This window comes from Cyprinus carpio, chromosome A4 (genome assembly GCF_018340385.1).
Source record: "Cyprinus carpio isolate SPL01 chromosome A4, ASM1834038v1, whole genome shotgun sequence".
NCBI classification, from domain to species: Eukaryota; Metazoa; Chordata; class Actinopteri; order Cypriniformes; family Cyprinidae; genus Cyprinus; species Cyprinus carpio.
This window is the reverse complement of record NC_056575.1, coordinates 14285548-14297875: the sequence shown is the minus strand read 5'-3', so window position 1 is coordinate 14297875 and position 12328 is coordinate 14285548. Positions and strand designations below refer to the sequence as shown.

At 37.9% G+C, this 12328-nt stretch overlaps 1 protein-coding gene across 3 annotated transcripts in view; it reads right to left on the bottom strand.

Moving 5' to 3' along the window:
• LOC109051469 (synaptotagmin-1-like) overlaps positions 1 to 10859 on the bottom strand; it is a 172428-nt gene extending 161569 nt beyond the window's left edge. For 2 of the 3 annotated variants that reach the window (XM_042742290.1, XM_042742309.1), the window contains exon 1: positions 10553 to 10858. The gene's annotated coding sequence lies outside the window, so the exon portion shown is untranslated. Of the gene's footprint in view, positions 1 to 10552 lie in introns of all 3 variants that reach the window. The other variant, XM_042742328.1, reaches the window with a different exon arrangement.
• Positions 10860 to 12328: the final 1469 nt, after the last annotated feature.

Here is a 12328-nt window from a genome sequence, read left to right as displayed (position 1 = left end):
TTCTCAATTTGATAACAGGAACAGATCCTGCTTCTGCAAACTACACTGTGCACGTGAAACAATGTGTGTATTAATCTGAGATCAGCTTTACTTTTGAAAACTATATATGCTATTTGTGTAGGTGATGCAAGGTTAATGATTGAAAAGCCACAGGTGATGCAAGGTTAATGATTGAAAAGCCTGGCAATCTGTGAGTGGGACTCAGTGTGGTGGGTTTCTCATGACATTGAAGCTGTCCTTGACGAGTCCGCTAAATGGAAACAGATTAAAATCACTTCCACACACACGTGCTTATCGCCAGAGACCAAGGGACACCGTGTCTTGCCGTTTACGTCTCACCCTACAGTACATTTATCATGAACACAGTCTCTTTCCCTCTACCTCTTCTCACGTTCACATACAAATTACTCCTACTTATGCTGATAACCTGTTCTCAGGTCAGAGCAAGTAGTGTAGTTTTGGCAAATAGAACTGACATAGTCATATCCATTAGATTGTCTATCCTTCATCCTTTATGCTCGATTTTGGTCTCTTATGTTCTCAGAGGTTGACGACAGGGCTAGATATGCATTCGGCGAGTACTGCCAGCACAAAGCACGAATGAAACCTCCACAATATGAAATTAAATGAACAGACACTGCAATGACAAATGATATTTCCCATGAGCATCAGTTCAGTGACTGTCTTGATGAATGTGCAACTTGTGTTAATGAAGTTCTTCAAGAAAGTTCAAGAGAACTGTTCATGGGATCCCATCTTTTACACCACTAAGTGTAAATAAGGAACCACTTACCCCATTCTTTCTGACAAATCTCCCAGCATCCTCCCAGTTTATCTTCACTTTGTCACATCTCATAAGCAAGTTCCTTCATTACAGACAAAAGCAAATCCATCATGCCACTTATCATCCCTCACGTGGATTACATGAACCATCTGTTAGATCCATGTTCATCATCTCTGGCTGCAAGGCTTGTATTCATTTGAATATATGATGAGAATAATTGCCATTAATGATCTCAGGTTTAGAATTCATGCATTTGTAATTAACATGCTTTTTCATTAAGTTCACCGCAACAGTAACTCAGTTGGCAAGTATATCATGTAGTAATCTGCATAACTAATTAAAGTTACCAAAAGTGATTGTCTTTATCGTGTGGACGCCATCAAAGCAAAGTGTAAAAAGGACAGTTGTGCCCAGTTCACTGAGAAACAAGACACTGTGTGTGATTTTGTGTGTATGTGTGACTATGTACCCCATGGTGGGACATGAGAGCAAGGAACAGAAAGCAGTCGGTCCTGCTGAGATCACATCCTGACCTCTCATTCTCGCTGTCTCAATCAACCTGTCTCTTCCAATCTCAATTATCTTGCCATATGCCTCAGTAAACTAGAGTAGAGAGAGAAAATTGCAGGACCATCTACTCTCATTTTGGCATCTCATGACGCATCCAACCAACAAACGCAAACTCTTTGGAACAAACCCATATCTACGTGGCACATCTACTTTGACTCCATCTGATTTTTTGCCTTGTCAACACAGAAGTGATTTACTCACTAATACAGAAACTTCAGAGAGAATTCAGAAAGGCTTGGCTGTCAAGTCTCAGTTTTCTATTTTTGCCATCTCTATTGAACCCAGTCACACAGTTGCTCCTCCTAACGAAGTTCTGCCCACCTACCAACTTTCATTGACTTTGCAAAACTTTATTCTTTTGTTTCCTACACACCATAATATGACATGTCATTTATTCATACTGTGATGTGCCAGGGTTTATGTTGACTAAATGACTGGAGAAGACTGAAGTTCCACGGTATTTTAGAATTCATACAAATTTTTTTAAAGATTTTCGGAAATATACTGAATTGAATTTACATTTCTGGACAGTGCTTCTAAAAATTTCTAAAAGACAACTTTCCAGGACAAACAGCAAGCATTTTATTACTGAAGCATCCCATTTTTGCATTGAAACCTTTTAGGTTTGAAAGGCACTAGCCTGCTTAGTTTTCATCGTAAGTGCTGGTAACAAGTTTTCATTCAATTACACAAAATGAGGGACAAGTCAAAATTATTTTAAGGCAATCACTGGCAAGACAATGATGTTATAGATAAATCTAAAGTCCCTCAGGATGCTTACTTGCAAGAAAATAAGACACAAACAACACAAAAACATTGTTTCACAGTCACAAAACAAACTTAGCTCTCCCCATCATGACAGTTCATTCACAAAACTGTCATGGTAATACAGAAAATAGACTCATCTAAGATTGTCAAGTGTGATTCAATCATGGAAGGGTAATGTGGAGTTCAGCATGGCATTAATCTCTCGCAGTCTTGTATTTTCTTCATTAGATAATCTTTGTGCCTGACTCTCTTTTATAAATCATTATATTAGCCAATAATAGGACTGGCCTGGCTCCCCGCTGGAGAGAGCAGCCCGTTAGGCGAGTAGATAATGAGTGTTTTTACATGGGGCTGGGTGGACATGTTTTAGGAGAAGCCTCATTTTAGTCTCGGCGTGACACAGCGTGCACAGACAGTACCGCAAGTGCTTCAAACGATGCGTCCTTCAGGGGAGCCTCAAATTTGTCAGCTGCTTAAATGAGCAAGAGACAAACAAAAAGAGGATACGAAAGGGAGAGAAGCTGAGCATGAGGCCATTTGGTGTGACTTTTTCACGGCAAGAGCTGTGCCGTGGGCCTGTTGTACCATATTATTATTCCAGCAATTGGGTTGCAGTGAGCCCGCAAACAATTTACTTTTCTGCCAACTTCAAAACTGACCACAGGAAGCAAAACCAGACTGTTTAGGCGGAAGATTAAAAAGAAGACAGTGACATGCGGCACTGCAAGGAACACAGTATACAAACCCTTTTTAATGTTTGCTTGAGTTAAATGTGGACAGTTATTTGTAGCAATTTACACTAGAATCGCAACAGCACACAGAGGGAATCAGCATAGTAAATCTTCATGGAGATGAGCTACGGCGGGCAGGGGACTTGGTCGCCATAGCGACAGCAAATCTGTTTGCATGACAGGAAGATCATGGCAGGCATTAAGAAAGAGGCGGCCAGTGTGTGCACCTTGCTCCAGTTACGATAAGAACTACAGTAAATAAACTATAAGAACATTAATAAATAGGGATGTAACGATGAACCACGTGCCAGTTGAAAATCAATAAAAATATTTGACGATTCAAATCAGTTAAGATTTAAACGAATCGTGATACAGTTGGGGTTATGTGTTTATATGAATGTATCTCTGATTATTGTGTATCTCTGCATATTACAGTAGGGTTCATAAGTGCAGCGCTGCTTTGTTTACAGTGGTAACCAAGGAAACACTGTGTCGCTGCTGTTCCATAAGCGCCACCTGCTGTCAGAGAGTGAATTTGCGTCTCATTCAGCCCGTCTGCAGTTTTTGTCCTGTTCAGATGTTTTATGTAGCATAATTTCACAAAGTCAGACCATTCTGTTTTTGCTTCAAATTTCGAAATTATACAGTCTAATTACGATTAAAAATTGCTCATGCAGCATGTATGCAGTGTGTTTGTTTGGATCATGATTACAGTGGTTGTCTCTAAAATGGAAAGAGTTGTTTATATGAAGAGATATCTTTTATTTGTGTTAATTCTTTGATTTGGGGTTTGTTTTAAAATTTGCAATTTAGTTTTGTTATTTGACATATTTCACAAAGAAATGTTCAGCATTTTGTCCAAGTAATAATCATAGGCTATCTTTTGATTTATAATTTGTCTTAGATCTCATTTTGAAAAAAATGTGAGAAAAAAAAATTGTGAGAAAATAATTTAGTAAAATCAGTAACGTACATCATATCGCATTGTGAGTTGAGTGAATCATTACATCCCTATTAATAAACTACTATTACTATTAATAAAAAAATTTCAGACAGCAATGACAATACTGTCATTCATACTGACAATACATTCAACTGTTTTTGATAGAAAAAAAAAAAACAGTTGTCAAAAAACACCCAAAAAGCAACATCGATAGATCGTTAGATAGAACGATAGATCGATAGATAGAACGATAGACAGATAGAATGATAGAACGATAGAACGATAGATAGATAGAACGATAGATAGATAGAACGATAGAACGATAGAACGATAGATAGATAGATAGATAGATAGATAGATAGATAGATAGATAGATAGATAGATAGATAGATAGATAGATAGATAGCACTTTTGTGACCCTGTAGATGTTAAATGTGCTGACATTTTTGGTTAGACAGACAGACAGACAGACAGACAGACAGACAGACAGACAGACAGATAGATAGATAGATAGATAGATAGATAGGTGTCACCCAATATTTATAGATAGATAGAAGCTTTCTATTGCATTGTCTTCACTGGCTGAGCTCAAAAACTATCATCAGCCCATTTCACAAACAAGCCAATTCTTCTTACAATTCAATCAATTGCCTTTATATTTATTTACTCTCAAAGTTTATTGCATTCTTCATTGAACAATTTTTTTACAATTATTTATTTACTCTCAATCTTGGCCAACTCAAAATAAAGTTATATGTACCCCTGATATTTACATCTGCTGCTATTTATGGAAAGTATTTATTTCTGTATTCTCTATTTATGTGTTCTGTATTCTGTAACGCTGGGGGGGGGGGTCTACCCATAAAATGTCATTACTGTTCTCTAAAGATCATTAAATTAAACAGAGCTGTAAGACCCTTAGTTATTGTAACATACTCATTTGCATCATTCTTTAATGCATCCTGGGATACTGTTATTTTCCCATAATGGCACATGAGCAGCAAGTAAACCATAGCACAGCAGCATTTTTTCTTGCTCTCTTCTTTCCTTCCTTATTATAATCATAAAACATTCAATGTCCTCCAGTACACCTTTGAGGCAGAGTTTGCCCTTTAGTATTAATAATTAATCCCCCCTGACTCCGACACACTCACCTTCAAGCACTGGTGTGGGAGTAGGGGGCGTCAGTGGGGCGCTAGAGTGCACAGCTGGGGCATCTATACGACCATGGGTTTCTCTGTAGTCATGTTTGACATGTGACATATAAATTGCTAAAATCAGTTACTGCTTAAAGGATGTCATCTTGTAGCAGGAATACCAGGATCTGAAAAGGTGGGAGGCAATTTTCTTCGTAACCTCATGGGGAAAAATTAAAACATTCTTCTTTCAACAATAACACCCCCAATTTTTCTAAACGCTTCTTAGATCTTAGGGCGAGAAACAGATTGTGAGCAATATTTGTACATTTAATAAATGAAGATATGTTGACGTGAAATTAAAGGGAAATTCTGCATTGTGGTTTGTGGATTGTCCCTCCATTTCTGGGTGGTGACACCTGAAAGACAAAATGATGACTCATGGCCCTGTTTTCACCCAAATGAAATACTGATGCTTATTAGCTGCGACTTCTGTGAAAGCATTCAATTATTCTTAATTGTCACTAGAGCATATTCATGCTAAATTATTGTGGCTAAAATTGAAGTGAGACAAGCCATGCGTAAAGAGAATTTTTCAAGCCATTCCTAAATTGCTGGCTGTCACTGGTTTTAACATTCTTCAATAACATTATTCATGAATTCATTTTGTTAAATTTTGCAAATGGAAGTGACCTAATTTTACATACAGTGTGACTGCTCTGCTTTTTGGTTATGTCAAATGTTTGCAAAGAATTAAGCCAAGCTTAGTGTAGCTAACTGTTACATAATTATTAAATAGCATATTAATATTCCAACACAAATTTTTTATTATTATTATTATTTTATTTTATTTTTAATTTTTTTTGGCTGATGACTAATATGTCCAACTCAAAATAATCATCATTATATAATAAACACATATTACAGACATCCTAAAAAAAGATCTACAAATTGCTGGGTCAATTCAATAGACCACATAAATTAGATTACATTGTTTGAATACTATATTGATCAACCAAAAAGCCAAAAACATCCGCACACTGAAAGACATATGTACAATTAGACCAAGGCAAGGGTCTATCACAAAAATTAATTTAATTTAGCATTTACAGGGTGACTAAAGTGCAGACGTTTCAGCTTATGCTTTCAAAGCATGAGTTGAAACGTCTGCTCTTTGGTCTGTTTTCAAGACACTTTTTTTTCATACACCTGAAACGGACGGTTATCTTTTTGGAGCACACACAATATATTTTTTTAATACAATATAAAAATTGTCAATTGAATTACGTTCATCTTATGTTTGTGGCCGAGCTACAGGCAATACCTTAAGGAGGATTTCTGTAAAGCCAAAATGTTTTTCCTCTCTGTTTTGATCAAGTCTGCATTGATCATGTAATCCTAGTATTATCAGTGTAGGTCCACTGCGATCAAGAAGGCCAAGTCCCTCTAAAACCAGACAAAGACAAGGTGTTGCTCGACCAAGGGCATATAAGTAAACAAAACTGGATTGTAAATTTAATGTGCTGGCAGCACAGAATATGCACAGATGTCTTTTCAAAGGATGTGTTCTTTTTAGAGTAATTATTAATAATTCAATATAATTAAAAAAGGGATGTGTTATTGTGTTCAAAAGACATCTGAATTAAACATACATTTTTCAAAGTTTAAGCAGCACAGAATGAGCACAGATGTGTTTTCAAAGGATGTGTTATTGTGTTCAAAAGACATCTGAATTAAACATACATTTTTCAAAGTTTAAACTTGACATGGCATCTTAAAAGCATAGTGAGGCTTCAAAAACTGCACTAGATGACACAGCAGTCCAATATTTTTGCCCAATACATTTTCAAAAAAAATATATAGATCATTAATGTGAATGACTCCCAAGGTTGCTGTGATTTGAAAGCCAGTGATAGGCTTATATTCAATTATATTTTTATGTCGTACATGCATATTGATGTATTTTTATATGATGTATTTTCAGTAGTTATATTACAACAATGTAATGTCTGTGAATTATCATCATTTGGGGGCTTTTCTTTATATGAATAATTTAATTAATTAGCATATAAATGTAATTAATTTGATGACACTTTTTAATCAGTTGACAGCCCTAATAAAAATATATAGATATATAGAGTCCCTGAGCTGCTATGAAGACTGGGAAGAGTGCCATGGTTAAATCCAATAATTGTCTGTGTATTGTAATCATTCAGGGCTCAAGGTGAGGCTTCACCACTTGATTGCCCCCTTATGCACTGATTAAAAAGAAGGACATTACATCACATCCGTTAACTACGTGCATATGTAACCGCCATGGTAACACAAGCGCAGCAAACGCTATGGAACAAGATCTGCTCACCACCATCTGTGAGTGTGTGTATGTGTGCATGTGCCAAGGCTGTGTTATGGAGTCAGAAGGCTGGCTACATTCTCCAAGGACCTCTCCTCCGTTGCTTAGCAATATGTGGAACAGTGAGCAGCCCCAATAAGGCAACTGCAACTACTGTATTTCCCTTGCAGAAATGTAGAAAGATAAAGAATTTAGCAATTTAGCATTCACATGATTAATATATATGATATGCTTTCTATATTTTGTAATATAAAAATCTAATTTTTGGTTAATATTAGGAATATACAAGTTAATTTACGTTAGTGGTGGACTATGCATGTCACATTTAAGAATAAGCACTGCATATTCATATGAAGTCATCTATTTATGGTACTTGGCATACTATTAACAGACATTATTAACAGATTATTACCTATTAAGACATTTTCTGTGTGTGTGTGGATAGATAGATAGATAGATAGATAGATAGATAGATAGATAGATAGATAGATAGATAGATAGATAGATAGATAGATAGATAGATTGATTGATTTCCAACAAGGCCTTCAAAATAGGTCTATATTATATTAGGTCAAAGCACTTTGTCAAACATACTGTCTCATGGCTCTCCTACTGACCTTGAGAGTGTTCGTGTTCTCTGATCCATCAAACAATATTTATTCACCAGTATTTCCCAAAAGTCCTTGCTGCTTGTGATATGTATGACCCCTGCTGCTAGCCTGTACAAACACAGGCTTGTTTTATGTTATTCATCTCAGTCACCGGGTGAAGAATTACTTCCTTACTGTTGGTGTGGTTGCCAAAAAGACACTGCTAGGTTTTAATACTCAATACCATGGATATAATGTAAATAAATGGATACATTCTAATGGATATAAATTATAACACCTCCCTATGGCTTATATTTTAATCTAGTCACTGGAAGCTCGATTGCATAAAAAAAAGATGAGATCACCTTTAATTTTCCATGGTTGTAATATTTTATTGGTTTTGAATCGGTCCCAGTTACTCAAACCCACTGTGAGTGTCGTTTAGATGGTGTCTGTGCCTGCTGTGGTGTAACGCAACAAGAACATATCACTCTGCTATTGCACACATTTATCATGGCTGCCCCAGACTCTTCACGGAGCATGTCAGTGATCTATACACTTCCCTCACCCAGGTATCTGCAGCCAACCAGCCAGCAGTCCAAGGTCAAATCATAATAGAGCCGCTATTTTAATCTTCTGTCATCTGTTACTCCTAACAACAGCATATTGGCCTAATGGCAGACACGCACATAAATGTACACACGCGGCCACATTTATTTCTCCACCTTCAATTTCAACACACAAGGGAATTGTGTAGGCAAATGACAAAAGAAAATTATCCAGGTGACTGATCCTAATCTCAGAGGCTGACATTAAAGACTTCCAGAGATACCATGCTGAGCGTAAGCAACAGAAGAAGGGATGGTTAACTCCACATTTTGGCAGTACCGGGCTTGTATCTCACCTCATTAATGGATATTTAACAAGGCTGATAATGCACGACGTTGCCCTTAGCAACTACAGGAGGTGTGACATACAGTATTCGGGCCAACATCTGCCATCCCATATTGCCCTGAAAGGTAAAATCCACGTGCCGTGTTGCTGTGGTTGTCCAGAAACCTCTCATAGGCCGATATTAGATCGAAGACACTTGGGAAAATGTAACTTCTCAAGCCAACAGTTTCTCTCAGGTGAAGAATATTATTGATGGGATGGGACTTAAAGTAACAGTTAATTTCCTTTGTAGACCAATTTAAGTTCACATTGAATTCACAAGGAATCCACACAATAACAACAAAAAAAAACAGCTAATTTAATAAAAATAATATTGTATAAAATCATGATTGAGGTCCATGGTTATCATTTTTATTAAAAATAAATACATTTAAATAAATATATAAATTAGTGAAAAAAAAAAAGTATACAAAGTATATTATGTTTTCAGATTTGGTGTTCAGACTTATTGATGACTTAATTACCAACTGAACCTGAATAATTTTGATAAAGAACATTTTGATAGTAAAATGTAAATAAAGCAGTATTGGTAAGTTCATAAGAACCACAGTTTACCATGGCATGTGCACTACCTGCATCTTAATGTGAAGTGGTGGTCTATTTTGATGAGTTTTTCAAGATATTCCTATGGTATCACTTAGCAACTGTTTGACCACAGCTCTTCAAGCACTAATGTATTCCAGAGGAGGATCTGCACAACTGAATTGGATAAGCCCGAGGCTATAGCCAAGCAATCCCTGCTCCTCGCTCTCACTAGGCGTGCATAGCAACCGCTGATCTGCCCAACAGAGATATGAGGTAATGACAGGCGCATTTGTTGGTGTGGGCAGCAGCTAGCCACAATGGACCAAGTCCTTCATAACACAATGACTATAAGATATTTCAGCTTGTTATGCAATACATTTTTAATCCTTCAACTGCGAAAAAAAGGAGAGCTTGAGTTGAGAAGGAAAGTACGGTTTAATAACAATCTTGAGATTCATATTGAGGAAAGACACAAGACAAACCTACTTTCTCTTTGGCTGCCACTCTAAGTTGAATGAGACAGCACCTGTCTCCAAATATACATTGGCAGTCGTGATTCCCAGGGCAGAACAAATAATGGTTTCTAGAGAAGAAAGAAGCTCTTTTACTGTGGGGATTATCTGCCATTCTGAAATATTCCTCCACTGGAATACTTTTCCATTATCCACCACCACAGATAAACCCATCACACATAAAGGGTAAAGGGAGAAAAGACAAAGAGAGTGTTTATCAGATACGAAGAACTGTGGTGGGATTAGTTTCCCTGGGATAAAATACAGCATCTCAGCTTCCATCTCCACTCCCTTCCAACCTCAGCCGTCCACCCGCACACACACTCCCACACACAAACCTACATGTAAGAAAATACATCTCCAATCTCCAGCTACAAATGTGTGAATCATTTTCCCCTACTTGGATAAGCAGATCTCAGCTAAGCGTGGCAGTAGATGATGGGTTTCTCACAGGAACCATCCAACCAGTAAACTACCACCTTCCCCGGCTGGCCAGAAAGAGAAAGGAAACTGTGCCAAAAGCAGCATTGGCGTGAAAACAAACGCCACGCTGTAGGGGCGGGCATTTATGATGGCACGCTCTACTTTGACCCAGTATAGGTCTCTTTCAGAATTGCAACCAATATGAAACAAACCAGCAACATCTGAACACCTGCAACTTCAGAGAGGGAAATATGAGTGCCTACCTGTATGTAGCGTGCTGTTATCTCCTGCTTCAGCTGGAAGGAAGTGAAGTACAGATCATATGCAAGAGAGAGGGAGTCACAGAGAGATGGAGAGGAGGAGTCCTGTCTGGTAGAGTTGGAGAGAGCGGGAGAGAGAGAGAGAGAGAGAGAGAGACAGCTGCTGTCTCTATTCTCTGCTGAGCCTGCAGGGAGTAGTGTGCATGGTAATGTGCTATCCCTGTTAAAAACCAGATCGTGCATGCATCCAATCCAGAATTAGAGAGAGGGAGGATGAGAGAAACGGACTCTTGGCTGTTTAACCATGCGCCGTCACGAGGCACTTCCTTCGGAATCCCTCCAGTGAGAGTGGCACAGCATCACTAAGTCCTTGACTGTGATTGGCTATCGTGGATGATGATGCAGTCAGCAGGCGATGGTTCTGGCAGCAGTCAGCTAAGATGACCCTCTCAGCTATTAGAATCCTCACACATCCTAAGCAAAGGGTGCAAGGACAGCGAGCAAGGACATTTACGAAACCCTCCTTGGAGCGTGTGCATGCTCTTCAGGAGATTGGAAGCTGGATGTTGTATATGGCAAGTCCCGGCATGGTGACTTGTTGATGTTCGTGCGCACATGAAGACAAAGAATTCTCAAAAGAACGTCTAGGTGTAGAGGTTGTGATTTCCCCAGAGAGAGCTCCATCAATAGCAAGGGTTGCTCACTGTCGGGGAAGGGCAGGTGCTTATTAATGGGATGAATTCTGGGTAATGTGACCTCCCATCGTGAAGGAAGAAGCTTATAGAGTGCCTATTATTCAGTCTGATGTTCATTCATTTCAAAATGGCCTGAATCTGGACTGCAGATAGCTAATAGCGGTTCCCTGCGGGTCGCCTGATGTCTCTTATGTGGACCCCACTGTTGCTGTGCTCAGAGTTCGACAATTTCACAGTGAAATGCCTCCACTTCAAAAGGCCAGCATGCTGCATAAGAACAAAGATATAAAAAGTAAGAAGGGTAAATGACTCATCGCTTTTGTTGAAAATTAAATGTCAGATGGTTTATGCTTGCAAGTGGTGGTTGTGGAATGCAAAATCTTAAAATGCTGCAATTAAAATATAACTGTAATAAAAAAGACAAATTATCAGACGTTTGAAAGACAGTTTGAAGAAAAGTTGTCTAGTCAATTACTGTTTGATCTGATGAGGTGTTTAATGTAGTAATTACTTTAATTATAAAAATGATAAAGAGCATGAAGTGATGGGTAATCCAAATCTCAACTTCAAGAAATCCATTTTAGAAGATGCTCTTTTTTTTTTTTTTTTTAAAGAACACAGACTTAACTACTACAATAAAAATTAACATATTGCATTGATATAAGGGTGTATTTGATATGTGTACAGCATCCAGTAATGTGCACAAATCTGTTGTTAAGTGCCATTGATTCAATGTCAACTCATAACTTGGAGAGCTCTTCTAAACAACGCTCAGTCTTCAGTCAAACAACTGGTCATGAATAATGCAATTCCCAGATCTGTTGTTATTGTATCAGTCTTACTCAATGCTTACATTCACCATTGCCATGATTTCCCAAAATCATCTTTCTCTTTACATGATGTCCAAAGTGACACTGTCCAACTGTCACATCTATGAAATGAAAAATAGTACCAAGTCTGATTAGTTCTTTTGTACCATTTCACACCGATGCAATTCTTTGCTTCATTACTTTCCTTCTAGAAATCGAAGCTACTGTAGAAATGAATGGCTGCAAAGTGACATAACATGTTGATCCTCTATGTG